The following is a 25,561-nucleotide window of genomic DNA, read 5'->3' as shown; positions in this document are numbered from 1 at the left end:
AAAAAATGAATGCAGCCACCCTTATCCATATAAACGTTGAGCAGGGTCTCGGCCCATGAAGGTATCACAGCCCAGTGAACATTGATCTGCTACTGCCATAGCACTTTAAGACCCCACTGCAGAGGGTGTGAGAGTGGGATTGCCGATTCTTATTGGGATTAGAAAAATACTTAACACAATTTGCCCAGAAAAAGATCAGACTCTTAGTCACTGAGATGGGGTCATAATTGGCAGCCTAGAAACACAAAAGGCTCTCTGAGGCAAATCGTCAGTGGTGCCAAACTCACATTTCTAACCGAGGTAGGGAGAGGGGGAGATAGTAGCTCTGAGACCCCTTTCCACTTCCCTTAATCCTGGAGCTGGGGGAGGGGGGCAAAGTGGCCTCTAGCATAGCTTAGACCAACCCTTAAATTGCAGTTACCAGTGTGAGTCTGTTAATTGTTGTCATGTGGCCACTTTAGCCTCGGGCAACAGCCTAACTGATGTAGTTTCTTCTCCCTTCTCCGCCTGCCCCCCACATGAAATATCCCTCTCACAGAGTGGCCCCCCGGGCCTGGAGGCATTTTGGAATGGTCTGGAAGAGTGTGGGAAGGGCCACGGCCAGGATGAAGCTGCAATTCTGCATCCCTTCAAAGCCCCAGAGGGCCCCTCTCAACAGGGGGCACAAGTTAAAGCAGTTCTCAAGACTTATCTTGCCTGTGACAAAGCCCTGGCTGGGATGATTTAGTTGGGGTTGGCCCTGCTTTGAGCAGGGGGTTGGACTAGATGATCTCCTGAGGTCTCTTCTAACCCGGAACTTCTATGATCAGGCTCCCCCCTGGCCCTGAATAGGAGAAGCACTATTTCCCCTCTGTCAACATGCAGGTGCAAGCTCCTGTAAGCAGCTGAGCAGGGATGAGTGATCTCTTATTTTCAAATAAGTGAGCCTGGGAGTTTTATTTGACCTTTTGCTACACAGTAGCAAATAAGGCAAAGCACAGTACCCAGGATATCGGCACTGAGAAGTGATTGCCACCTGTGAAGCCTTCTTTATTCGGGCCTGCTCAAGTCACTGATTGTCTTGTCATCCTCTTCACTAAGAGCTACAGCAAGCCCTGACTACATAATAATCCTCTGGCACCCTTACAATGTGAGTCTGTCTGTTCTGGAAGATGTGCATGGAACACATCAAATCAAAGGTGAAAGGACAGGAACTAAACAGTAGTGGGAACAATTGAGTGTTAATGTGGGTTTAGATCCTTTGCTAGTGTAAACTTCATTGAACCGCGACCCCCTTCTGACAACAAAAATTACTACACAACCCCATGAGGGGGGACTTAGGCATGAGCCCCACTGCCCTGGGGGGGCAAAGCCCAAGCCCCACTGCTCCAGGCGGGGGGTCAAAGCTGAAGCCCTAGGGTTTCAGCCCCAGGCAGGGGGCCTGCAACCTGAGCCCTGCCGCCCAATGCTGAAGCCCTCGAGCTTGTGCTTTGGCCCTGGGCTGTGCGACTCAGGCTTCAGCCCCAGGTCCCAGCAAGTCTAAGCTAGTCCTGGCAACCCCATTTTGAGAACCACTGGCATAGCTCCATTAAAGGCAATGAAGCTACACTGACTTGACTTTAAACCATACACTCCACATATGATGATTAGAGCACAAAGGATGTCTTCTCACCTTCAGACTTGGCTAAAAAGAGAGTCTCTTCCAGGAAGTCAGAAGATTAAATGGTTCATGATCGTACCTTTCTGATATCCTGTGTCAGAGCAGCCATGATTCACTACAGAAGGAAAAAAAAAAAAAAACTATAACTGAGAGCACTATGAACAACAGCTCTGATTATTTTTGTTTGTAATTATGCACAAATCAGTAGTAACCAAAAAAACCATACATTCTGGACTTCACAAACATAAATAATGAAAGTCCCAGGTACATTGAGTTTCCACAGATATAAAGGTCTAAGAAATGAGGTCATACTCCCTTAAAATATTAATACAAACTTATTGCCATTTGCCAAACCATTGAGCCCTTTATACAAATTCAACACTGTTCACTGTCCTCCTTTCTAACAATTGGTCTTTTGTCACCATCATTACCCTAGGCCTGAATGCTTCATAAGTCTTATTGATGCTTGAAATGCTCTCGGTATCTCTTAGTTAACAGAAATCTACACCTTTTTGGACTATTATATATGCATATATCAATACATCATAAAGATAGACACCAACCCTTGCTAGTATATTTAGATGTCTTGGAAACTAACAGAATTGAACTGTTCTGCTTTATGCACTGATGTCAGATATGTTTCTGGATTTCTTAGGTTGCTTGTTCCGGGAACTGAAGACTTTGTTTCTGAATGATTTAATTATCAATATGGTATCACATGAAAATCAGTTCCAACTAACAAGACTTGTTAGAGAATCTAAGCAAGGTCATGACACCACTGTTACTGCTCATAAGGAGGCAGAAGAATGGAGTGTACACAACGCCCAGCTCACCAGACAGCTATTCCAAGGGAAAAGATTGTGCAACAGGCACTTTTATTACTGCAGATGCTTCATTCTGAATTTGTGTGTTGCTATTTAAATATTAAATCATGTAACCTAGTCCACAGTATTAGTCACAAAGTACTTGGAATATGGAAATTGTGACACTAGCCTCGCTGAGGATCCAGACTCTTCCATGAGACTCAAGAAAGCTTAAAAAGAAAACCCTCTTCCTTCAAATTTTAAGACTTGTGGTGGAAATCAGAACTAGATATTAAGCATGCAGCACTAAAAATACAGAATGCAGAACAGTATATAATACAGTATAGCCTGGATTTACTAGTCTCTGGTTATTCCAAGTTTATGACCCCCTGAGTTGAACTAAGCCTCTACAGTGCTGGCTAGCAATCCTTGCTCAGGAGATTACACTCTAGTTATAGGTTTCAGAGTAGCAGCCGTGTTAGTTTGTATTCGCAAAAAGAAAAGGAGTACTTGTGGCACCTTAGAGACTCACCAATTTATTTGAGCATAAGCTATAACTCTAGTTATAAGCATCCTCTCTTCACTGCACTCCAGCTGGCTTAAGGCTAGCTGACTGGCTTCTAAAATTAGGAGAGATGCCCCTGCAAGTTTTGAAGTTACATGTTGGTTGGACTCTTCTGAATGCAGACTTCAAAGCCTGCTCAACCCGTTCTCTCGACCGTTCCTGTGTACTAAATACTCAACATGTGGCAATATTTACTGAGCCCAAAGTGGAAATGGCCCATTTAAAAAGGAAAATGGGAAAGGGCATTCTTTACAAATGATTAGGAGATGGGACTGGCTGTTTGACACTACATCCAAACCATGTGGCTGGCCCCAGAGCTATAATGGGGCTGATCCAAACACTCCTTTACTTTGAGAAAGTTCAGATCTGGAACAGAACTTCCTGGCTCAAGCACTGATTCAGGGTATTCTTCTTAAATGCAACTCTCAGCTCCTGGAAGAATTATTTTGTTGATCTAGCTACTAAACATTCCCTTGAGCGCTCCAAACTTTGCAACGTTAAGAGCCTCAAAATGAAAAGTGGCTATAAACAAAAGTGAAAATGTCTGTCAATTTTTCATCATTTCAACTAGAGGAAATGTCACCATTTATGCTCTGTGTTTACATTTTACATTTAAACTGGATTCTTAACTTTCATTTTTAATCTGAAGTCTTATTGGTAAGGGACTGAGCTCTACTATGCAGGGTCTGTCTGTTATTTGTCTGTACGGTGCCTTGTCCAATGGGGTTCTGATCGCTGTTTAGGGACTTGAATTACTATGCAATAATAATAAATACAATAATTATTTATGACTTTATATTACAGTAGCGCCTAGGAGTCCTAGTTATGGAGCGGAACTCCATTTGTCTGATTAAAACATAGAGGGCCTATTTCATCCCTATGCTGTGGCTCTATGCCATATTTGTACCTCTGGTCAGGAGCCACTTATGCCCAAGGGCTGCCCCAATTTCCAGCCAGCTAGTGCAACAGCCCTAACTTACACCTGGCCGCTCCCCTACTCAGTCTTTTGGACACATCCTGTGACAGGGTATATAAAGCCAGCACCAGGCAAGAAGGTGTTAAGAAGCAGCTTTTGGCTCTGGCAGCCCCATCTAACTGGAGCCTTGGAGAAGCCTTAAAAAGGGAGAAGGTCTGGTCAGAAGGCCTCAGCCTGGGGGAGATGGACAAACTTCTCACCCTCAGCTCCCACAGAGGAGCACAGTAGAGCCAAACTACCTTGAGTGTGAACACAGAGTGGTGGGACAAGTGGCTGGAGGATCTGGGTAGGACAGAGGAGTTGGAGCCGCTCTTTATTTCTGTTACTATAGTTTCTTGTCTTTTTTGCTATTTGAGGACTGAGACTAGGGTCTGGGTCCCAGGGCAGACCCCTGATGAGAATATAAGCCCCTGGAGGAGAAGGTGAGCTTGTGTAAGAAATGGCCTAGGGAAGAAGCAAGATGTCTGACCTTAACTACTTGCTATTAGGCTGGAACCCAGGATAGGAAGAGAGACTCAGTTCTCCTACATCCTTGCTGGGAGGACTAGCTGGAAGACACAAGAGGCCTGAAGGACTATTTGAGCCTGGACCAAGACCATAAACCTGTGTAAGGGCCTAGGACTACTGAGTGAAAACTAGGGATGTAAATATCGGTTTAAAAGGTTAACTGGTTAAACGATTAAAATTATATCGTTTAACTGATTAACAGTTAACTGAGGTTGCTCCAGCCGGCCCGGTGCGGCTGGGGTTCGGGTCCCTCCGGCTGGCGCAGGCTGCTGGCGTGGATAATGGTTACGGTTGGTTAACGGTAAGCCTAATGCTTACCGGTTAACTGTTTAACCTTGTACATCCCTAGTGAAAACCCTGATTTACCCCAAAAGGGGTGAGACCAAAGGTGACCCAGCCCGAGGCCCGAGTCACAAGGCAAAAGGAGAGCACTAGAGGGCCTGGGCAGCAGGAGAACTATGAGGAACTAAACATTGCAATGCTCGTCCTGGCCACAAGGCAGCACACTGGTGAGTTACTTTGCTACACATCCCAAAACATCTGTGTTGGGGGCTTTCGCAGAGATGGGACATGGACCTGTTTCTCAGCCTGGTTAACTCCCTATGTGAAGTAGAGTCCCCAGGAGATAGATCTATCAGCTTAATGGCCCCTTTACACTGGCATAAAGGGATCAACACACAGTGATGACTGGGGCCCATGCTTTTAAGTTGCTCGTGTCCTATGATTTAAGCTTTGAGCTAAACTAGAAAAAAATTACATCAATATTAGTATGTCTGTTAGGGTGTGATGTTATACTGATATAAGCCCTAGTGGGGACACAGTTGAAACAACAAAGAGGTGCCTTATACCGGTATAACTTATTTCACTTCCTGAAGTGGAATAACTAAGGCAGTATAAGCACTTATATAATGATAACTGTATCCACAGTCGGTAGGTTTTTTTTTTTTTTTTGCCACTTCAACTATACTAGTATAGTTAAAGGAGCGAAACTTTCTAGTGTAGACAAGCACAGATGTTGCTTTATGCTGTTTCTTTCAGTGGCCCACTAGATTGCATTTATTGCAAAAGGCAAAAATCATGCACTGCAAAAAAAAGTACCTGTGATTTTTTTTCAAAGTTCGTCATAGTTCAACTGTTTACACTTTTGTTTTAAATGGTTTGATATGCAAAATGACAGCTTCCCCCTTCTGAATCTTATTTATAAAGGGTCATTTGTAAGCATCTGCCGTAATAACAAAAATAAAATAATGAAATACCATAATAAAATGGTGTGCAGAACTTCAATAAAAATCCCTTTAGAAAGACTGAAATCAAATCATCGTCTGTCCAGAACTTTTATCTAGATATTGCAGGCATACACTGGTTTGTTGTAGGGTTGCACACCAGTACTAGGCTACTGGCACTGGGATTATCTGGGGGAAGATGGAAAGTGCATACTTATATATATAGTGTTGGCTGATGAAGTGATGTGGTTTAAAAAATGCAGGCGGGTACATCCTCTGTTGCAGACATCCACTGGGCCAAGGCATGATTCCAACAGGCACTAGGGACAGGAAAGCATTGCTCACAGTTAGCACCATCTGGTGGCTTGTTCTTGCTCCTGATAATAGTACTGTGCTAATAAACTGAATGGTTGGACCATCCTCTGAACCCTCAAATCATGCCCTTCGGGAGTGTGGGTTATCACATTAGTAATACCTATATTCTAAAAGTGTTTCTTTTAGTCCCATGTTCCCACTTTGATCATCCCATGGTGCCAGCCTCCATCCAGCTTGTTATATTTTCAAACAAGCAGCATCATGCTTTCTCCCCTGCTGCTCCTTATACTTTGGAGGCGCTCCCCATAAACATCCACAAAACTAGCCTTCTTTATCCTTCCTCACAACCCTCCTTGAATCTCTCCTTTGCCATGAGGCCTACAAAAATCTTGATAATGGTTGGGCTACTGGTCTGTTGAGAGCACTGTCATTCAGGCCAATATTGTCTCATTGTTTCCTTGGTCTCCCCCATTTTGTCTGTCTGCAATCACTTCTCTCATCTTATATTTAGATTGTAAGCTTTTGGGGGCAGGGACTGTCTCTCTTCTCCCCCCCCCCGCCCCTGTGTTTGTACAGCACCTAGCACAGGGGGGTACAATTCTGTAGACTAGAGCTCTTAGGCACTATGGTAATACAAATAATAATGTTCTGGGACTTCCTGTTGATTCAGGTGTAAAGAAAATGTGAAGTAGATAGGCCTGCATATAAAAATTTAACCCCCAAATAGTGTGTTTTTTAAGGAGGAAAAGACTTTACTCTGACCACCCAGATTGTGTGTGTCAAAAAAATGCTGTTCAAAGTCTGATGCTGCGTATTGAAATATAAAGGGGGAAGTTAAAAGCATCTGTCCTTAAAACAGGAACTCTCCTTCTCTGTGCATGGCTGAATGCATGGATGATCAGCATCTTCATAGGATTTCCAACTTTTTGCTACCTTTAGGATGGTGGAGATAATGCCTTGGGACTGACCCATGACCTCAAATGCCTCAAACTACCTACGGACCTACTGAGTAGGTATATTTTTGAATCTATGGACTTTTTTACCCCATATTTACTGGAGTAGGAAGGTTCTTCCTTTGTGTAAAGGTAACCTAATCCACCCCCATTTGATGATGCCAGCTGTCACAGTTGTTAACTGCACTTCTGACCCCTCCTGGGCAATTCAAGTACACCCTTCTCAGGCCTTGGGCCTCAAACTGTCCTCAGGCTCTCTTTTAGGATGGAATCACGTGATTCTCACACTCTGACCATGCCTTGGGCTGCAGAGCAGTCCCCTGTGATCAACCGTGATGACCTTATCAGGTCTGATTTATGTTCAGCACCTGCAGTTGTCTTGTCTCTAAGAGCAATGCTGTTGGTATTCAGTAACCAAGCAGTCTTCTTAAAGCAATGTTTTATTTATTTTGCAACAAAAGCATTTAAGAGAAAACAGATCTTTAAAAAAAACAAAACAAACAACCTGTCTCTACTCATACCTTCTTTTCCTTAAGGCTTACCATTCCCTGGACCTGGGAAAGCCCAGCTTTTTCAGACTTCCTCTTCAGAGCCTCTGGTTATGTCAGGAGGTCTCCTTGGACAGTTCTTGACAATTGACAGCCCAACCCTACCCCGAGTGTGTTTTGTTTTTTAACTAAAACAACGAGGAGTCCTTGTGGCAGCTTGGAGACTAACAAATTTATTTGGACATAAGCTTTCGTGGTCTACATCCCACTTCATCAGATGCATGGAGTGGAAAATACAGTAGTAGGTATAAATACACAGCACATGAAAGGATGGGAGTTGCCTTACCAAGTGTGGGGGTCAGTCTAATGAGACAATTCAATTAACTGTAGAATACCAAGGGAGGAAAAATCACTTTTGCAGTGGTAATGAGGGTGGCCCATTTCAAACAGTTGACAAGAAGGTGTGAGTAACAGTAGGGGGAAAATTAACAGTAGGGGGAAATTAGGTTTTGTAATGACCCATCCACTTCTAGTCTTATTCAGGCCTAATTTGATGGTGTCCAGTTTGCAAATTAATTCCAGTTCAGCAGTTTCATGTTGGAGTCTGTTTTTGAAGTTTTTTATTGAAGAATTGCCACTTTTAAGTCTGTTATTTAGTGACCAGGGAGTGACCTACTGATTTTTCAATGTTATAATTCCTGATGTCAGATTTGTGTCCATTTATTCTTTTGCGTAGAGACTGTCCGGTTTGGCCAGTGTACATGGCAGAGGGGCATTGCTGGCACATGATGGCATATATCACATTGGTAGATGTGCAGGTGAATGAGCTGCTGATGGTGTGGCTGTGACTTCTGGGTACCCTTTTTTAACTGTTTATAGTCTTCCATTTTAGTTCCAGCACTGGCAGAACAGCTGTGTCACTTTGGCCTGGAACATGGAAGGATGCCATTGTCTTGTAACTGCTTCCCCCAGGGGTATTAGCTGGGAAGTTGCTTTTATATAGCTATTGTGGTGTTTTACTGCTTGTTTTTCCCATAGCCCCTTATAAAGCTAGGTCAATATGCTGATGTGGAACAACTTCCCTTCACTGACCAGGTCACATACAGTGTTTTCATATTTCTCCACATTGTTGGATTGTTACAGAGCATCTCCTCATCTGTCACACCAGCAACCTCAGAAGTGGAGTGACACGTTCTGATTTGCCTAGAAGCTTCTGAGAGAAGCTAGCCAATACACTAGCCTAAAAATGCTGAAGGAAAGGAAGAAGCCTTACTGTTGGCTTGCTTTTTTTCCCCTGCGCTAGCTGCTGCTGCAACTATCAGTTGCTGGTCTCTGGTTATGCAATGCCGCCATGCCTGACAAATCAGTCTGTGCTTCCTACACCGTCCCCACTGAGGAGTCCAGCAACAGGCAATATCTAAGATTTGACAGCTACAAGCAACTCTAACCAGCTAGCATGTTAGTTGATGCTAAATATCAGCAACATTGAGACCACCAGTTTATCTTTTCAACCCTGTACCAGCTTCCTGAAGCTGAATGAAACAACAGCGGTTGTGACAACCATCCTGCATAAATATCAACCGGTTTGGTTGGGTTCTGTTTTCCAATCTGTACTAGCAGAGGGACTCCTCCTATCTCAGCCTTTTGCGCTTGATTTTAACTCCAGCAGCTGCTTTGTAAGTGTGGATGGGTGGGAGTGCAGGTGCAGAAGTGCTTGTGGCTAGAACCCACAGAATGCATTTGAGAATGGTGCCTATAGATGAATACCTCAAACACTGAAATGAGTCCTAATTTAAACAGACTTCTCTCTGAAAGATCACACATACCAGTTGCATGTTAATCCTGAGCAATGTTGTTGTCCCTGAAATTTAGCATTTGCGCATTTAACGCAACAAGCTGTATTGCACTGGAATGTTTCATGGTAAGCCTGTGATGGAAGAGGCGAGTGCAAGGAGCAATGGGGTGCACGGGGCAGGGCACTGCCCATAGCTCTTGAGAAGCTCTAGCTACACGCCCCGTTGTACCTAGATCCTGCTGCTTCGACTGGGCAGCTGGGGCGCATGCGCAGTGCCCACCTCTTGCCTCCCGCGCCCGCCGGAGAGTTACGCGCCGCCTCTCAGCCAGCCTGCCAGGGGGCGCACGCGCACTTCCGAGACGCTGCTGGAAACCGGCCGCGTTACGCATGCGTCTTCCCGTCAGCTCCGCGCGGCCGAGGCGCAGGCGCAATGCGGGGGAATCGCGCTTCCGGCGCGGGGCCGCACCGCCCTCTCTCCGCGTTTCCGGGGTTCGCTGGTCCTGTCGCTCAGCTCCGCGCTGCCGCTGCCCGCAGAGCCCGGGGCGCCCGCCGGGATGGGCTCGGCCCTGGCGCGTGCCGCCCCGCGCCAGCAGGACCGGGGGGCCGGGCTCCGCGCTGCTCTCTGAGCCGCCGGGGGCCCGGCGCTGGGGGCCCGGCTGCGGTAAGTGCGGGGCCGGGGCGGTACCGCGCCCCGGGGCCTCCCTCAGGGACCCTCCCGGCTTCCGCCCTGCCCCCCTAGAGTCCCTCCTCCCCCCCCTCGCCCCCGTCCCGCTCTGCCCCCCAGCGCATCCTCCTGCCCGCCGCCGCCGTGCTCTGCGCCTCGCTCCTCCTGGCCCATCTGCCCCCGACTTATGCCGCCGCCCGCCCCTCCTGTCCCTTCCTTGCGTTGCCCCCCAGCCCCTCCTCTTGTCCCGTACCCCCGCTGTGCTCTGCCCCCCCAGCCCCTCTTCTTGTCCCGTCCCCCCGCTGTGCTCTGCCCCGTCCCTCCTCTTGTCCCTTCCCTGCTGTGCTCTGCCCCCCCTTTGCTCTGCCCCCCAGTCCCTCCTCTTGTCCCGTCCCCCCGCTGTGCTCTGCCCCCCCAGTCCCTCCTCTTGTCCCTGCCCCCCCTTTGCTTTCCCCCCGTCCCTCCTCTTGTCCCTTCCCCGCTGTGCTCTGCCCCCCCTTTGCTCTTGCCCCCCCAGTCCCTCGTCTTGTCTCCTCCTTGCTCTGCTCGCCCAGCCCCTCCTCTTGTCCCCTCCCTGCTGTGCGGTGCCCCACCTTGCTCTGCTGCCCCAACCCCCTTCCCCCTCATCTTCCCCTGCCTTGCTGTGCTCCCTGTGTTTCCTCCTTATCTTGCCTTCTGTTTCCGCTCTCCCACACAGCCATCCCCCATCTCTCCCTGCTCACTTGCCTTTCCCCACTTGCTTTTGGTCTCCATTTTTGGGGGTTCACAGCTTGCCCCCACAGCACAAGTTGCTCCTCTTCTAGAGTTCTCTTCCCTAATCGCTGGCCAGGGCTCTGTTGTTGCTTCCATTGTTATGGGGGGAGGCTGGGACATGCCTTGGCACTGAGCCCTCTCCCTCCCCACAGCCCAGCCCAGGGCAGTGTCTGCATCTCATTCGTTCAGAGGGTCAGACCAGGAGGGAGCAGAGTTTAATCAATAAAATATCGGACAGAACCAACTTTTCGCTCCACCCCCACCCCAAATCCATTCTCAAAATCTCATTATTGGTGACTACAATGAACAGAGTGTATGTTTGTGTGTGTGTGTCAGAGCTGGGATTTTGTGTGTGTGTGTCAGAGCTGCTCTCTTTGGCTTGTTGAGTGTGCTGGATAAAATCAATCATATTCTCAGTTTCTGCAGCCATTGAATAAGAAATTAGTTTCTGAGTCTTTTAATCTCATGCTGGTGCTGCACTCTAAATTGAAAAATAAAAGTACTTGAAGTAAACAGTTCTAGCATCACAGTTAATAAAAATGGCAATATACTTCCCCTCAGTTTACTTACCCTGTAAGTAATAGAGATCTGAAACTTCTCTTAAGCAATGCACTAGTGCTGAAGTAGGCAAAGAAGCTGTTGCAATTTCTTGGTGCACCACACATTCTGTTCCACAGTTTCTCAAATTTATCTGGGCAATGCTTATTGGTGGGCCACAGAGATCTAGCTTCTTAAATGGAGCTGCCTCTTTGTTTCCATCTGGGAGGAACAGAATACATAAAAAGGGGAGATTAAATTAAGAGCATGCAAATAAAGGGACATAATCCAAGTGGAAGCGAGGTGTCCACAATAAAATCATAATGTGAGCTACGCTATAAAGTTGGATAACCCCTGGGATGCCCTGCTTATTGTACACTGGGGTAGGATACACTGTACTATGGTACCTAGACCCCAAGTCGTGACTTCATCACTCTTCTGTGGTTTGCTGGAGATCTGAATGTATAAACATATGCCCTGATCCTGCAAATGCTTACGCATGTGCTTCAAGCACATAAGTAGTCCCGTTGACTTCAATGGGATTACTTATGTGCATTCATAACAGGCTTAGAAGATCTTCTGAAATATTGGCTCAGTCAGGGGATGCTGTATCTAATTTGTCAGATTTGTAGAAAAACACTGGGGCCTAGTGACTCATGACTACATAAAACTGACGTAAAATCCCTTTAGACTAGAGTTCAGAACCTGACAACCCTTTGTATTGAAGAAGCGCATGTCAAATCATTTTACAGTTCTGTCTCTCTAACTTGCTCACTTTGACTTTGATTTCAAATACTTTGTGCTGTGTGTATTTGAATCAAAAAGTTTTTACCTGTGTTTTATGACGGCATTACCTGGGTTACTCCCAAGGGGAATGAATTAATAGTCTTACACAGCAATTTAGGAACTGAGGTGCTGGTGAAGCATGGGAAAGAACCAGCAGATTTTGCATGTGTGGCATGCTCAGAAGACAAAATGGTTGAGGTTTGTTTAATAATAACAACACTTATCACAGTGGTTTAGATTAATACTGAAAGTGGAATAACTTGACAGGCTTGTGAAAATAGTTCAGCTTTGATCTTTGTTGACTTGTTGAGTCCTGAAAGGAAAGATCACTTCTGGGGCATATTAATTGACAGAAAAATGTGTTGTGTTCTAAAGTACAGTCAGTAAATATGGCAAACCACACTCAAATGATGGTAAGGATTTAGCTTAAATTGATTAAACTTGGAAATGATAGAGCAGATATATTAAAACTTGTAATTTAGGATCTTGACACATCAACTTATTAGTAGCAAGTGGGGAAATTTTTCCTGGCCATTGCTGCCGAACTTAACTTTTTTTAAAAAGGCAATAGCTTTCTAGCCCTCAGGAATGGAACAGAGGGAGTCGGGTCTGCCTGAATCTGAAAAAATAGAGATCTGAACCAGCTAAGGCACAAATTCTACCACCAGTGCACAGCCCGGAGATGTAGTCTGTGGTGTGTTCTTCCGGGGTAAACGCCTCTATCCAGCTGCTCTGTCCTTTCTAATGTAACCCAACTACTTGAACTTCTACCATTTATTGGTTAGTGGATCTGTGCAGAGGCAAATCTGCTACCCCTTCCGCCAAATCCCTGTTGTGATAGAGGTCCTATTGGAGGATGTTTTTTGCATGGGTTTTCCAACTCCAGCTGTGGAAGAGTGGACTGAAATTTTGCTAGAAATGTGAACTGCCTATTTGTTTCGGTGGGTTATCAATTCTGGGCCTGTTTCTCAACTGCCTTACACCTTGGCTAGTACTTTTACCAGTGTAAAGAGCTACCAAAACAGAAAGGTAGCATATTACACCCACTTTGCACTTACTTTACACAGGTGTAAGATTGCTATAAAAGGTGCAAGTTAGTGGAGAATTGAGCCCTGTGTCTTAAACCTAAACTGCTATAAGTGTGGAACTTCAGGAGTTTCAGCCATCCCAAATCCTGTTTTGACTTTGAGCACAGGCAGTGAGTAGGTCACATCTTCTGGTTAATGCCTAATCGAGGATTTGACAATGGCAAATCTAAATTCTGAAAAGATGTGGGGGTAGATGGACTCAATGAAACAACAATATTTTTAGCATGATAATAAATGAATGTATCTCAATGATAGCAATGTAACTTGAATGTATCTTTATGGAGATGCATTCTCAATACTTATTTTTATGCAGGGTATCTCAGAGCTGTAGTTTATATAATGAGGGGTGACAACCTTGTGAGCATCTAATGGTAATCTTACAAAAAATGTATTAATGGAAAAAAAATTGCAGATAGCTGTGTTAGTAAATCATATGCTTCTTTGGTAGTGAATTATATTATTTAGTATTCTTTATAAGGATGGACTGTTTTAGATTCAGAAGCAGGAGAAAGAACATAGTGGTTAGAAGACTACTGCTGTCAGCAGATTTTTGTCATTTCTAAATATAAAATATTTTCATTAGGAATATATTATAACTTTACAACACAGCCACATTTTACTCTTTCTTGTGTGGTGGTGGAAACATCTTGAAGGTTTTTTTTTTTAAAAAAAGTTAAAGGCCTCATCCGGTGATGTCCTGAGCGCTCTTAACTTTCATTGACTTCAGTAGGAGTTGAGGGGTTTTGTGCCCTTCTGTTCTGAGCTGATAACACAGTTTTTTTAACAATCATTTGTTTAGTAGTTTATGTACATGAAGACACATTCCGTGCTTCAAATAAGTTAGTCTAATAAGACAAGGCAAATGCAGTAGGCCAGGAAAACAGCTTAGTGAAGAGAATATTTATAAGGAGGAAGGAGAGATTGCCTGAAGTGGTTTAAGGTGGGGAGAGGAGAGGAATACTAGACCAGACATAGAGGACAGCACGGAAGAAGGTATGGAGCAGGCAGGTGGGAAAGGAGACTGGGTAAGCCAAAGGGATCGAGGCCCAGATCCACAAAGGTATTTAGGCTCCTAACTTCTAATGAAATTAGTGGAAGTTAGGAACCTAAATACTTTTGTGGATCTGGGCCTAAGAGAGCATTGGGAGGAAAAGTGGAGTAGGGAGACAGAGGCAGAGAGAGAAATGAAAGTTAGATTTTTATAGGACTCTGTGGTGTGGGGTGAGGATAAAGAGGTGACATGGGGGGATGGATGATGTGGCCAGAGCACAGGGAAATGAAAGATATCTATCAATGGCATTTGGACAGACTGGAAAAAGTTGAGAGGCCAGAAAGGAAGAGGTTACAGTAATCAGTGTTTCAGGGAATGGTTAGGCTGGATGATATTCAGGAGAAGGAAGTTGACAGGGCTTTGGATATGGAATGAGAGGAGGGAAAGGTAGGAGATGAGATGTTCATAGATTTAAAATCACATCTTAAACTTACCATGGCATCTGCAGACCTGTGAAAAACTCAACTTGGGACTCCATGTTTCACCTATATGTGTAGCAATAGAAGCACAAAATGAATTTTCCTCTTCTTGGGTAAGAGTTAAAAAAGTCAATTTCTCTTCCTATCTGGAGCAGGGAGGCTGTCAGGCATTCCTGATTCTTAAGCTATCCCTGCATACTATATGACACCTTTGCACTTCCTCTATTTTGTCCTGTGCCTACCTGAATCTTTGGTATATGTGAAAGCAGACTGGGGGCTACCCTAACTTCCACCTGTCATAACTTCTGGGTTGCTTTTACTATTTGTTTTGAGGCTGGATTTTGTGGAATCAATGGCAGTGTACTTAGAAATCCCACATCCCTGCCTGCCAAAGCCAGTTTAGTACAGTTCAGGGTGCAGTGGAAGATGTATCTTAGGCCTGGTCTATACTGGGGGGGGGGGGATCGATCTAAGATACGCAACTTCAGTACGAGAACAGCCTAGCTGAAGTCAACACATCTTAGATCAACTTAGAATCACTTACTTTGTGTCCTCACGGCGCGGGATCGACGGCTGCCACTCCCCCGTCGACTCCGATTCTGCCTCTTGCCGTAGTGGAGTTCCAGAGTCGACGGCAGAGCGATCGGGGATCAATTTATCGCATCTAGACTAGAAAGATAAATCGATCCCTGATAGATCGATCGCTACCCACCGATCCGGCGGGTAGTGTAGACATGGCCTTAGGGCTTGTCTACATGATTCCTTAGCGCGCACCAGGAGGCATGTAAATTCTAATGCACACCAGCATATCATGCATGTCAGCAGGATCCACACAGCCCAATTAGTGCAATAAAAGTTCCCTGGTGTGTATATTGTAGTACTGTTTTGAAATGAGACTACATTAACATGCAATAGGGAATTTTTAATGCTTGCAAGCAGAGTCCACATGGGGCAGTTAGTGCGTGACATGCTAGTGTGCATTAGAATTTACGCCTTTGCTTGTGCAGACTAACGCACCACGTAGGCAATTCCTCTGTCAAGGTTTAACAGACTTCACTGAACCATTTCAGGGACAAGATATGCAGAGATTTACATAAACTTAAAGCTAATTTTGTATTGTAAAGTTACCAGTTTGTTGCTGATAGGTGATATTTATAAATACCTAAGAAATGCTATATGATAATTCTAGCTTCGTTTTGCTTAATTGTCTGTTCGGAATTCTTGATGGCATGTCTTAGTGGCATTTGTAAGGAGTTACCAACATAGAGGCATGTGCAGTCATGTGATGAAGCTTTCAGTGGTCTTGGTACAGCTGAAGTAGCCATTTTTTAAATCAGCGATGTTTAACTATGTTGCTTTTTGGAAGGTTGGGGGGTGAGGAAGCATTTCCTTTTTTAAAGATAAAAGGGGAAACTTCCAGTATTTCTTTACTCAAATGCATGTACCTGCTGTAGAATGAAATAAAATGAAGTGGTGATAAGCAGAGACAGGCATAATAAGGGACTTTAGAATAGTTCTCTAAATTGTACTATGTAAATATACACTCTTACCAAAATTCACCTCTTGCTCTCAGAGATGTTTCAGAGTAACAGCCGTGTTAGTCTGTATTTGCAAAAAGAAAAGGAGTACTTGTGGCACCTTAGAGACTAACAAATTTATTTGAGCATAAGCTTTTGTGAGCTACAGCTCACAGAGATGATCATTTATATAAGGGTCACATGGGGAGGGGAGAGAGAATCCTTTTTGAAATTCAGTTGCAGAAAACTAAGTTATTCTGTTACTGCTTAGGCTGTTACAGTGTGACCTTGAATATTGGATACGTGGAGTAAATACACAATAATAGGTGAGTCAGGTGCTGAACAGTTGCTAGAGCCAGCTAGAGCTGATTTTTTTTTTTTTAACAAAGGGTCTTTTCTGGATCTTACAGAAGTATAATGAAAAGGGACTTATTCTTCTACTAAAGTAGCCACTGATTCTGTCTTAGTAGCTTAACCTCTCTGCACAGAGAGATTTTATATGATGCCTTAGCTTTGTCTGACAGCTTGAGGATCAGGATCACGTGTGTACCATTGTGAAGGTGAGTTTTATCAATGTCAGACAGTTGCTATCTGCTGTCCATACCTCCTATGGAATTGTATGCAGTATCACGTTCCTTCAAGTGTGAATTACTGCAGCGTTTAAAATTTTGACCTTTCAAAGGCAGTCTGTTGCTTTCAGTTAGCTAGAAGTCTGTTGCACCAATCCTGTGCTTTGTAGGTAACTTTCTCTTAGACTCGGGTGGCTTTAAGTAAATCACATTTAAGCTTTACAAATTGACCTGTCAGAGTGTTACTATTGTGTTTTAATACTGCACGTCTTGGCTTCCCTTCAGAGATCTATTGGTGGAGTTGTTAGCACCAACTATTAAGTAGAAATGTTGAAATAGGTTTTTCATTTGCAGCGTGCAACCACACCATGAATTTTATTTAAAATAAAAACTGTTCACTGTGTAACTTAAAAGGAAACCTAAAACAGAAAGAAAATTTTGATTGCTGAAGTATTTTTAATCTTATTTGTATATTGAGTTTTTTTTCATGTTATTGTAAGATCCCAGTGACTGGACTTTCCAGAATGATGCTATTTCTTAAATATATATATATATATATATATATATATATATATAAAGTCTTCCCTGCTAAAGTTGGTCGTAAATCATGCTTTTTTTTTTACTTTAGTGAATAACACATACACAGGTTGGGACATACTAGTTATCCCCCTTCGTTTTCCAAAAACCCCTTTCTACTCTTATTGGAAGAAAGTTCTTGGGGACTACCTTGATGCAGTATCTGATATTAAATAGTGCTGCAGTCTTGCAGAAGCAGGATGTGAGGGAGTAAAGGAGTTTGCCAGCAACTATTTGTATGTAAGGAAATTGGAGACCTGGCTCAGTACTGTTGGAAAATCTTAAGGTTTTTAAGTAGTTGGAATAGTCATTTGTGTAATAACACATTTTTTGTGATTATTAATTTTAAATGTTATTACATTGTGGCTTAATCTGCAATAACGTTGTAAAAAGTAGCTTTTATTTTGTAATCCCTGACTAAGCAGCCTGGGAGTCATTTGACTTAATGTCATTGTTATTCTGGTAATATGTCTGCAATTTGGGTTTACAGCATTTCACTAAACAATGGGATACAAATTATATGATAGATGGTATATTCCAAGGGAAAATCTCAGATGTGCTAAAACGGGTAACCAAACTGGAATCCAGTTTCGATTAATCATTTGTGCAAATGGTTATCATTCATGGAACATACTGTGCATCTGTGTTTTCTGACATGATAAAGATTTTGAGGATTTTGAGAAAAAAAATGTTGTTTGGAGCAAAGCTTAATTTTAGTTTAAGGCAGAATATTTAATTTCTTGAACTGTGTACTCAGAATGTGTGAAGAGCACTGGCTGACTGAAAATCACATGTTGTGACACACACACTGGGGTAAACAAATCTATAGTCCTGGGCAAAGCTGCAGACAACCCTATTAGAACCCTTAGCACTTTATATCTTCTGTGTGCTTTCCAAACACTAATCCTCCCACTGGAAGAGGACTATACCAGGGGAGCAAGGGACCAAATATAGTGAGCCAGCAGAACAGATAGGCCAGGGAGATAGTGGTTTTTTGTTTTTTTCAGAAAGGACAAAATGCATTACAGTTACAAATACACAACTGTTATCATTCTTCCACATAAACAGCCGTTGATGTTGCACAATTGTGATGGAGAAGTTAGGGAACATGGTTCTTATGGTAATCTCTCATTCAAGGAACTAAGTTTTAATAATGTAAATGTAGATATAGTATTTTTAAAAGTTTCACCCCCAAAGATTTGGGATGTGGCATCTTTGCACCAATGCCTATCTTTTTAGATTTATGAAAAATGGAAGTTTAGATTGGAAACTATTGATAATGTGGGTAACCTTAGATGATCATGTGATTCACTTAACCAGCATTCTCCTTATCAACATCTATTTATGTTTACATGTTACTTTGCAGCAAGCTGATGGTCACAGTAATAACTAGTTTGCAGTGTTGTAACAGTGTTGGTCTCAGGGTATGAGTGACACAAGGTAACTGAGGTAATATCTTTCCCCAGACCTGAAGAAGAGCTCTGTATAGCTCAAAAGCTTGTATCTCCCACCAACACAAGTTGGTCCAGTAAGAGATATTACCTCACCTATCGTCTCTTTCACACTAATTAATAGTTAGTAAATATAAATTGAGAGAATTAGTATAACAAATATAAAATAAGTATATAGGCAAAACAAAAAATCCAGTAATCCCATACAGTTAAACTTCTGCTTAGCTTTCAGACTTTCAGAAGAATACACAAACTTGTGAAGAAAGAGGGGTAGAACTTGAAAGCTGTCGCTTCCTGTTTCTCCTGGAAATCTAGTGGCTTGTGTTTTCATTTTTAATAATACAAGAAAATATTGATGAAAATATGAGAAATTCTATGTAATGTGTTACAAAAACTGGCTTAATAAGGAATGGCTGTTTTGGAACAGGGGCTAGTTTCACTGGAATTCTTTCACTGAAAATAGGTGGTGGCTTAACATTTGATAAAGCTGGTGAATAGGTAGAATATTTGTTACTACCAAGACTTATGAAGCTGAAGCTTCCAAATTAAATGGTATAACTGCCGTGTCAGGAAGCTTAAAGTGGGTGCTGTGGACTAAACTGTTCAGAAATAAACTTAGTTGCTTTTCTAAACTTCTCAGATTTCTCTTGTCTGAACCCATACTATAAGGACATAGCAAAAATTAATTTAAGAATTCTTATTACTATTAGTCGTCTTTTTAAAAAAAAAAAAAAAAAAAAAGACAATAACCTTTCATGGTAAGCTAAAGGTGTTTAACTGCAAGCCATATGTACGGTAATTGGTACTTGCACCCAACAGAACTGAGTTAAGGATGCTATAGATATTTTTACTCAGCGTCTCCTCACTGTTTTTATTCTACAGATTAACTATAAAAAGTAATATACTAAGGTGGCGTGTCTCAAACTGGACCACTGGTGATCTGTAGTGCACTGTTAGTTAATAGTAGCACATAGCTTCAAAAAGTACCTAGTAGAGTCCATTTTCTTCTGTCTTGCAACAGTACATTTAAACTCAAGTCAAACAGTGAAGCCATTGAGATTTTGATTGCAATGTCGATTTTTTTTTTTTGTCGAGCATATATTGAATATTAAGATACATATCTACCAATGTGGCTAATTACCATAGTTAAGAGAATCTCTTTTGTTTAAATTTTCATTAGCATAAACTTTTGCATTTATTATACTGACTGCTTTGAATAAATAGGTTTGAATAATTTGTTTTATTTTCAGATTAACCATAAAGGGGGCATTGATCATTAGGGTAGGAAATAGTTCTAAACTTACATAATAACTTACCCTTTGATAACATAAAATAGAGAACATGCTTGCCTTACCCAGCTGTTACCAAATGCCTTCTTGAGAGCTCTAACAAGAATGGATTGACTATTACTTTCTGGAGGCTGAAGCCCTTTAACACTCTTTCTTATATTTTCACCAAACAAGAATAAAACTTGACAGATAAATGATGGAGGAATAGATCATATTGAAAGTATGCGTATCTGGTCTGTCTAGAAAAATTGAAGAATTGCATAGCAGAACAGACTTTGTTAGTTGTTTACTTCAGTTAGATAGTCAACACAGTTCCCGTTGTAGGGTTCTATATATTGATTCCATGACTGATCAGTCCTAAAATTACTTCATAATTGATATAGGTTTGCATACTATACTTCTTACACTTCCAAAGTCCTTCAGTTGTAATAGATTATGCATACTTAAAACTATTTCCCCGAAGCAACAGTGCAGTTCTAACCAGTTTTTGACTGTCTTTTCAGATTACATCAGATACAACCATGTGCATCTTAGAAGCCTGAAGGAAGGGCATGATGTCAGAATAACACACACAGCATTTGTTAAGTATGTTGGTTTTTGTATTATGCTGAAACTTTAACCCAGGCTATGTTTGTCTTTAATACAGTTGTTAAACATAAACAAAATACAGTAACTTGAAAATGAAAGGGTCTAAAGCTAAAGTAGTTAAAATATTAAAAGAATCAATCTCTAAAGCTCTCATTTGTCTTGAAATACAATGGGCTGGGTGAACCCTTGGTTGGGAATTTTTTTGTATGTTTTGGTTTGATTTTTTTTATGCTGCTAAAGCCTTGCTCCAGCTGAAAGATATTTATGGATGACTTCTCATTTCTGAGTCAACATGCCCATTTACAAGCCCTTTAAGTTTTACTGACTTTAGCTACTTTAATTTGTGTGCAACAAGTTCCAAAAGCTGTTGCATCTCTAAGCCATTATTGATGGGTAAACTTCCTGACATAATGCATTATGTCGTTATCCTGTTGCTGTCTTATAAAGTTTGTTTTGCCTTTAGTTCTTTGTGCCATGTTGAGGTTCAACCCCAAGTCTGAAAGCTTTGCTCCCTGCAAATTACGTGTTACTTCCTTGTAATATATTCCTTTGTAAAGATGCTTGAAAGATGTATTTCCGTAAGTAATCCTTGTGTATAGTCTTTTCTTGCTTTCCCGGGAAGTCATTTTTGTTTTCTTAACTTAAATTCCAGTTGTCAGTCATTTAGTCTATTTAGAACTTCATATTACAGCTACAAAAGAGAGCTAAAAGCTTGATCCTGAGCAGCAATTTAGAATCCTAAATTCCTAGTGATGCTAGTGGGCATACGTGCATGGGGCTGCAGTATTAACTGTACAAAATTAACAACATTTGTTTTTAATCTGGTAGCTCAAAGGTGAAATCATTCGGAATTGTTTAGGATAGCAGCCATGTTAGTCTGTATCCACAAAAAGAATAGGAGTACGTGTGGCACCTTAGAGACTAGCAAATTTATTAGAGCATAAGCTTTGGTGGGCTACAGACCACTTCATCGGATGCATTGGAATTGTCACTGAATATTAAACACTAGAAAGAAATACACCTTTCCTAATCAGGTTAATTTAAGCATGAATTATATTGGAGAAATAAAGTTTGTTTTCCCAAGACATTTTCTAGACTGCAACTGTCTTTACTGTTTGTAACTAGGAGCATTTTTAATGTATTACATTCAAATGAGAGAGGACTTTTGTAAAAAAAAAGAATTTACTTGACCAATAGCTTCATGATTTACTGCTGCTATGATTTAAGAACACTTTACTTTGATGGAATAAATTTAATTTAGCTACTCTAAAGCATAGTTACAATATGTTAATAGTGTCTGTCCTGGGAATGGGTAGGTCTTTGATTTAGCAATCCGACACTAGAGTCAGAGGGAGGAAGTAGATGGAACATTTTTAATTAGGACAGCTAAGAATTAGCAATAAAGACTAGAAAAATGGTGAAAAGTGTATGAAAGATGCATATATTTGTGTAACTTTGACAGCTATCCCAAGTGTGAATCCCTCAGAAATTAATTGGTAAATGTAGGCATTGTAGATTATAATTTTGGATTAACAAAGCAGTACATATACTCAAGGTTTTGAGGTATGACCTAAAATACCATAAATCCCAGCGGTCATATGGAGTCTACCATTAGCGCAGAAAAAATACTGGAGACATCTGCTCAGCTGTCACCAATCAATATAGTGCTTTCAAGTTTCTCTCAGATATGCCCTTTACTAGTACAGAATCAATAGCAATTTTAGGACTGAGTGTACTTCTAGGATTGCATTCTATTCTTGGAACTTTGTGTTCAGACTGTAATCTGTCTCCTGTTTGTTGATAAAACTTTGATTCTACCATTTCACACTGCTAGTTATAGGTGGCTGGAAAAAATTCTGTTTTACAAGAACGTTCAAGTTTTTGAACTTCGTTTTCATTCCACATTGGAATGAAAACAAAACCTTTGGAATGTTTTCACAAAACAGAGCTGTATCAAAACATCCCTTTTCATATTGAAATGGTCAGGTTTTTGATATTTCTCTACAGAAAGTCCACACTGGACCTTAGAAAACATCCTGTCAAATTTCATTGGCAGTATGATGACTCAGCAGGTTCATGCGAGACAACAGCTGTAGTTCAGTATGGCAAAGCCCCCATTAGTCAGGACTGAAAAGCAAGAGGCCCCATTTTAATGTAAGGAGAAAAATGATGTTTGGCAAGTCAACAAGACAAAAATATAGCCCATATAAAAACCTCATATTTACCATTAGGGCTGTGATGCAACCAACAACTCTGAGGAAATGAATGTTGGTTTGATATCCATTTTTGTTTCATGGTGTGAAAATATTCTAGTCTACTAAGTACTGTTTTGAAAGACAAAAATAGGTAATGTGAATAGCAGGGAGTACATCTGTCTGCAAGATTAAATTGCTACTTAGAAAATTGCTGAGCATAATTCATACAGGGGTTTTATTTGCCTATAGCTGTTTGTGTGACGAGCAGCCCTTGGCCTTCCTGCTAACTTACCATGTGAACTGATCGGAATTACTGCTTCATGGCCTATAGCAGTTTTTTCTTGGAAACACCATTTATTCTGTGTAAGACTACATCATCCCCTCCCCTGTTTTTTTTCCTTTTTACTAAGACAGCTGCTAAGAATTTTTTACACCATAGAGTCATACTGGTTTAACTAAATTAGTGCAGCATCGTGCCTTTAGTTATACTGGTGCCATGTGCATGTAGACAAGCTACAAGTCTGAAGCTGTTCCTGCTCCTTTGTCGACAGTGATGCCTAAAGTATTGTCATCAGATGAAAACATTGCGGTCCTTCACATTCTGGAGTAGCCCATGCTCCCTTTATAAATGATTTACCAGCACAGACTTAATCATTAGCCTCTTTAAACTAAGAGCCCTTCCAAGGCACAAGCTAGAGGACTCGAAATAGCTTACCTGAACTAGGAAAAGGCATTAAATGGTTTGAGGAGACTTTACAGGTCACTTCAATTTATTTTATTTCCCCTGGAATAACATTAAGCATGCATGGAATTTCAATACTGCAGTCTCCTCTCCTGTTTCAGAAGTTAGGTGTATTTCAAGGCATCAAGAAGGAAGCAATAAACACACCTGTTGTTTGACTGCTTATGGTAGATGATTATTCATTCTTAATGCTAACATTTCATAAAACATCAGGAAATAAATGAGTATTACGATTTGTTGTAGAGTATCACAGTTTTTACTTTCTGGAATTGTGTAGCTATGCGTCTTGTTTTATTTAATCCTCTGAACGAGCAATGAAAACCTTTTGGGTTCTAAGTTGTTACCCTCTGCTTAATAGATTGACCTTTTTTGCAGAGTCTGCAGTTACTTTGTTATGACTAGAAAAAGTACTTAAAGTGGTTTGCAGTTTTGATTTTAAGTACGACACAAAATAGCAGGAAAACTTTCTTTCCTGTGCTCCAAAGCAGGAGAATCTGATTACACCTGCTCAAGCCATGAAGTTTCACTTATGTTTCTGCAAGTTAACTATTGTCACTGTTGGGAAAGGAATGTGAAACTGCCCAAACAAGCATAGTGTTTCTGGTATCCGAGCAAAAAGGATATTCATAGGAATTACCATTCTGGGTCAGAACAATGGTCTATTTAATCCACTATACTATCTCAGACAGTGGTCATGTTTCAGAGGAAGATATGAGGAAACCCTAAAGTGGGAGATTTTGGAATTATCTGCTTGTAGAGGAAGGTTCTTTCTAATCACCTTGGTTGATCAGGTTTATACACGGAAGCATGAGGATTTATGTCCCTTCCAGGTTTTGGGGGTTTTAATCCATAGTAATGTGCCACTGTATATGAACATGGGCGAGTTCATACTTCTTTAAGCTTTTCTCTATTGTGGTGTAAAGGCAGCAAAAAAGACAATGCATCTCTCCCCAACCCTTTTCTCACTATTTGTACAGGACGGGTGGCAGAAATCTCTTCATATTTAAAACCCTTCTGAAAAATATGGATTAAAGATTCCTCCTCAACTCAAACTTGCAGTGATTCCAGAAAAATTAAATTAAAGTCAATATACTTCCCCTCCTTTTAAAGTAATCGGTCAAATAAGGGAATTGGTATTTAAATTACTGATATTTTTAAATGGGGGGGAAATGCCTCAAAGAAAACCAGCCTCACGATTTTACACACACAACTAGATTTTGCCACCGGAAGGTAGGACAGATTTGTACATAAATCTCCAGTCTGCGCACAGGAACGCCTCACTTAACGTCATTTCGTTGTTACGTTGCTGATCAATTAGGGAACATGCTCCTTTAAAGTTGTGCTTTGTCCACTGCTTGCAGGAAGAGCAGCCCGTTGCAATGAGCTGGTGGGTGGTTGGAACCAGGGTGGATGGGCAGCCCCCCTACCACCTCCCCCCTCTCAGTTCCCTGTGCAGCAGCTGCTCAGCAGGCTATCAGTTGCCAGCAGTTCAGCTGCCCCTTCCCCCACTGCCATGTGCTGCTTCTGCCTTGGAGCTGCTCCCCAAGACTCCTGCTTGCTGTGTGGGAGGGAGGGGAAGAAGAGGGGGGGCTAACGTCAGGGTGTCCCCCTCCCCCCTGCTCCTGCACCCCGCTTACCTCATCTTCCATAGAGCAGGGGGGACACATGGACCAATGAAGGGAGCTGCTGCCTTAGGCAGCAGGTGCAGCTGCGGTCTGGTCTCAGCTTGCTGATCTAATTAACAAGGCAGTGTACTTCTGACCCCACTCTTCATACTTAAAGGGGAAATGCACATCTCTATCTCTCAGGGTGTGTGTCTCTGTCTGCCCTCCCTCCTTTCCTGCTGCTTTGTAGAGTGTGAGAGTTAAACCTTGAGGGCTCAGCCAAGTGCTAGTTCATCATTTAGCAGTAAGGCATTCCCTGGGAAATATCCCACCCTCTGACTCCTCAACCAGGCTTCACAATCTTCATCACTGTGTACCAGTATTAAATTGTTTGTTTAAAACTTATACTGTGTGTGTATATATAGTCTTTTGTCTGGTGAAAAAAATTTCCATGGAACCTAACCCGCT

At 42.1% G+C, this 25,561-nt stretch overlaps 1 protein-coding gene across 2 annotated transcripts in view; it reads left to right on the top strand.

The window, feature by feature from the left end:
* Nucleotides 1-9,714: 9,714 nt before the first annotated feature.
* ZDHHC7 (zinc finger DHHC-type palmitoyltransferase 7) overlaps nt 9,715-25,561 on the top strand; it is a 40,068-nt gene continuing 24,221 nt past the window's right edge. Inside the window, exons 1-3 of one of the 2 annotated variants that reach the window (XM_043525984.1) lie at nt 9,730-9,925; nt 20,468-20,549; nt 23,591-23,656. The gene's annotated coding sequence lies outside the window, so the exon portion shown is untranslated. Of the gene's footprint in view, nt 9,926-20,467; nt 20,550-23,590; nt 23,657-25,561 lie in introns of both variants that reach the window. The other variant, XM_037877369.2, reaches the window with a different exon arrangement.

This window comes from Chelonia mydas, chromosome 12 (genome assembly GCF_015237465.2).
Source record: "Chelonia mydas isolate rCheMyd1 chromosome 12, rCheMyd1.pri.v2, whole genome shotgun sequence".
Taxonomy (NCBI): Eukaryota; Metazoa; Chordata; order Testudines; family Cheloniidae; genus Chelonia; species Chelonia mydas.
This window is presented reverse-complemented; position numbering and strand designations above follow the sequence as displayed.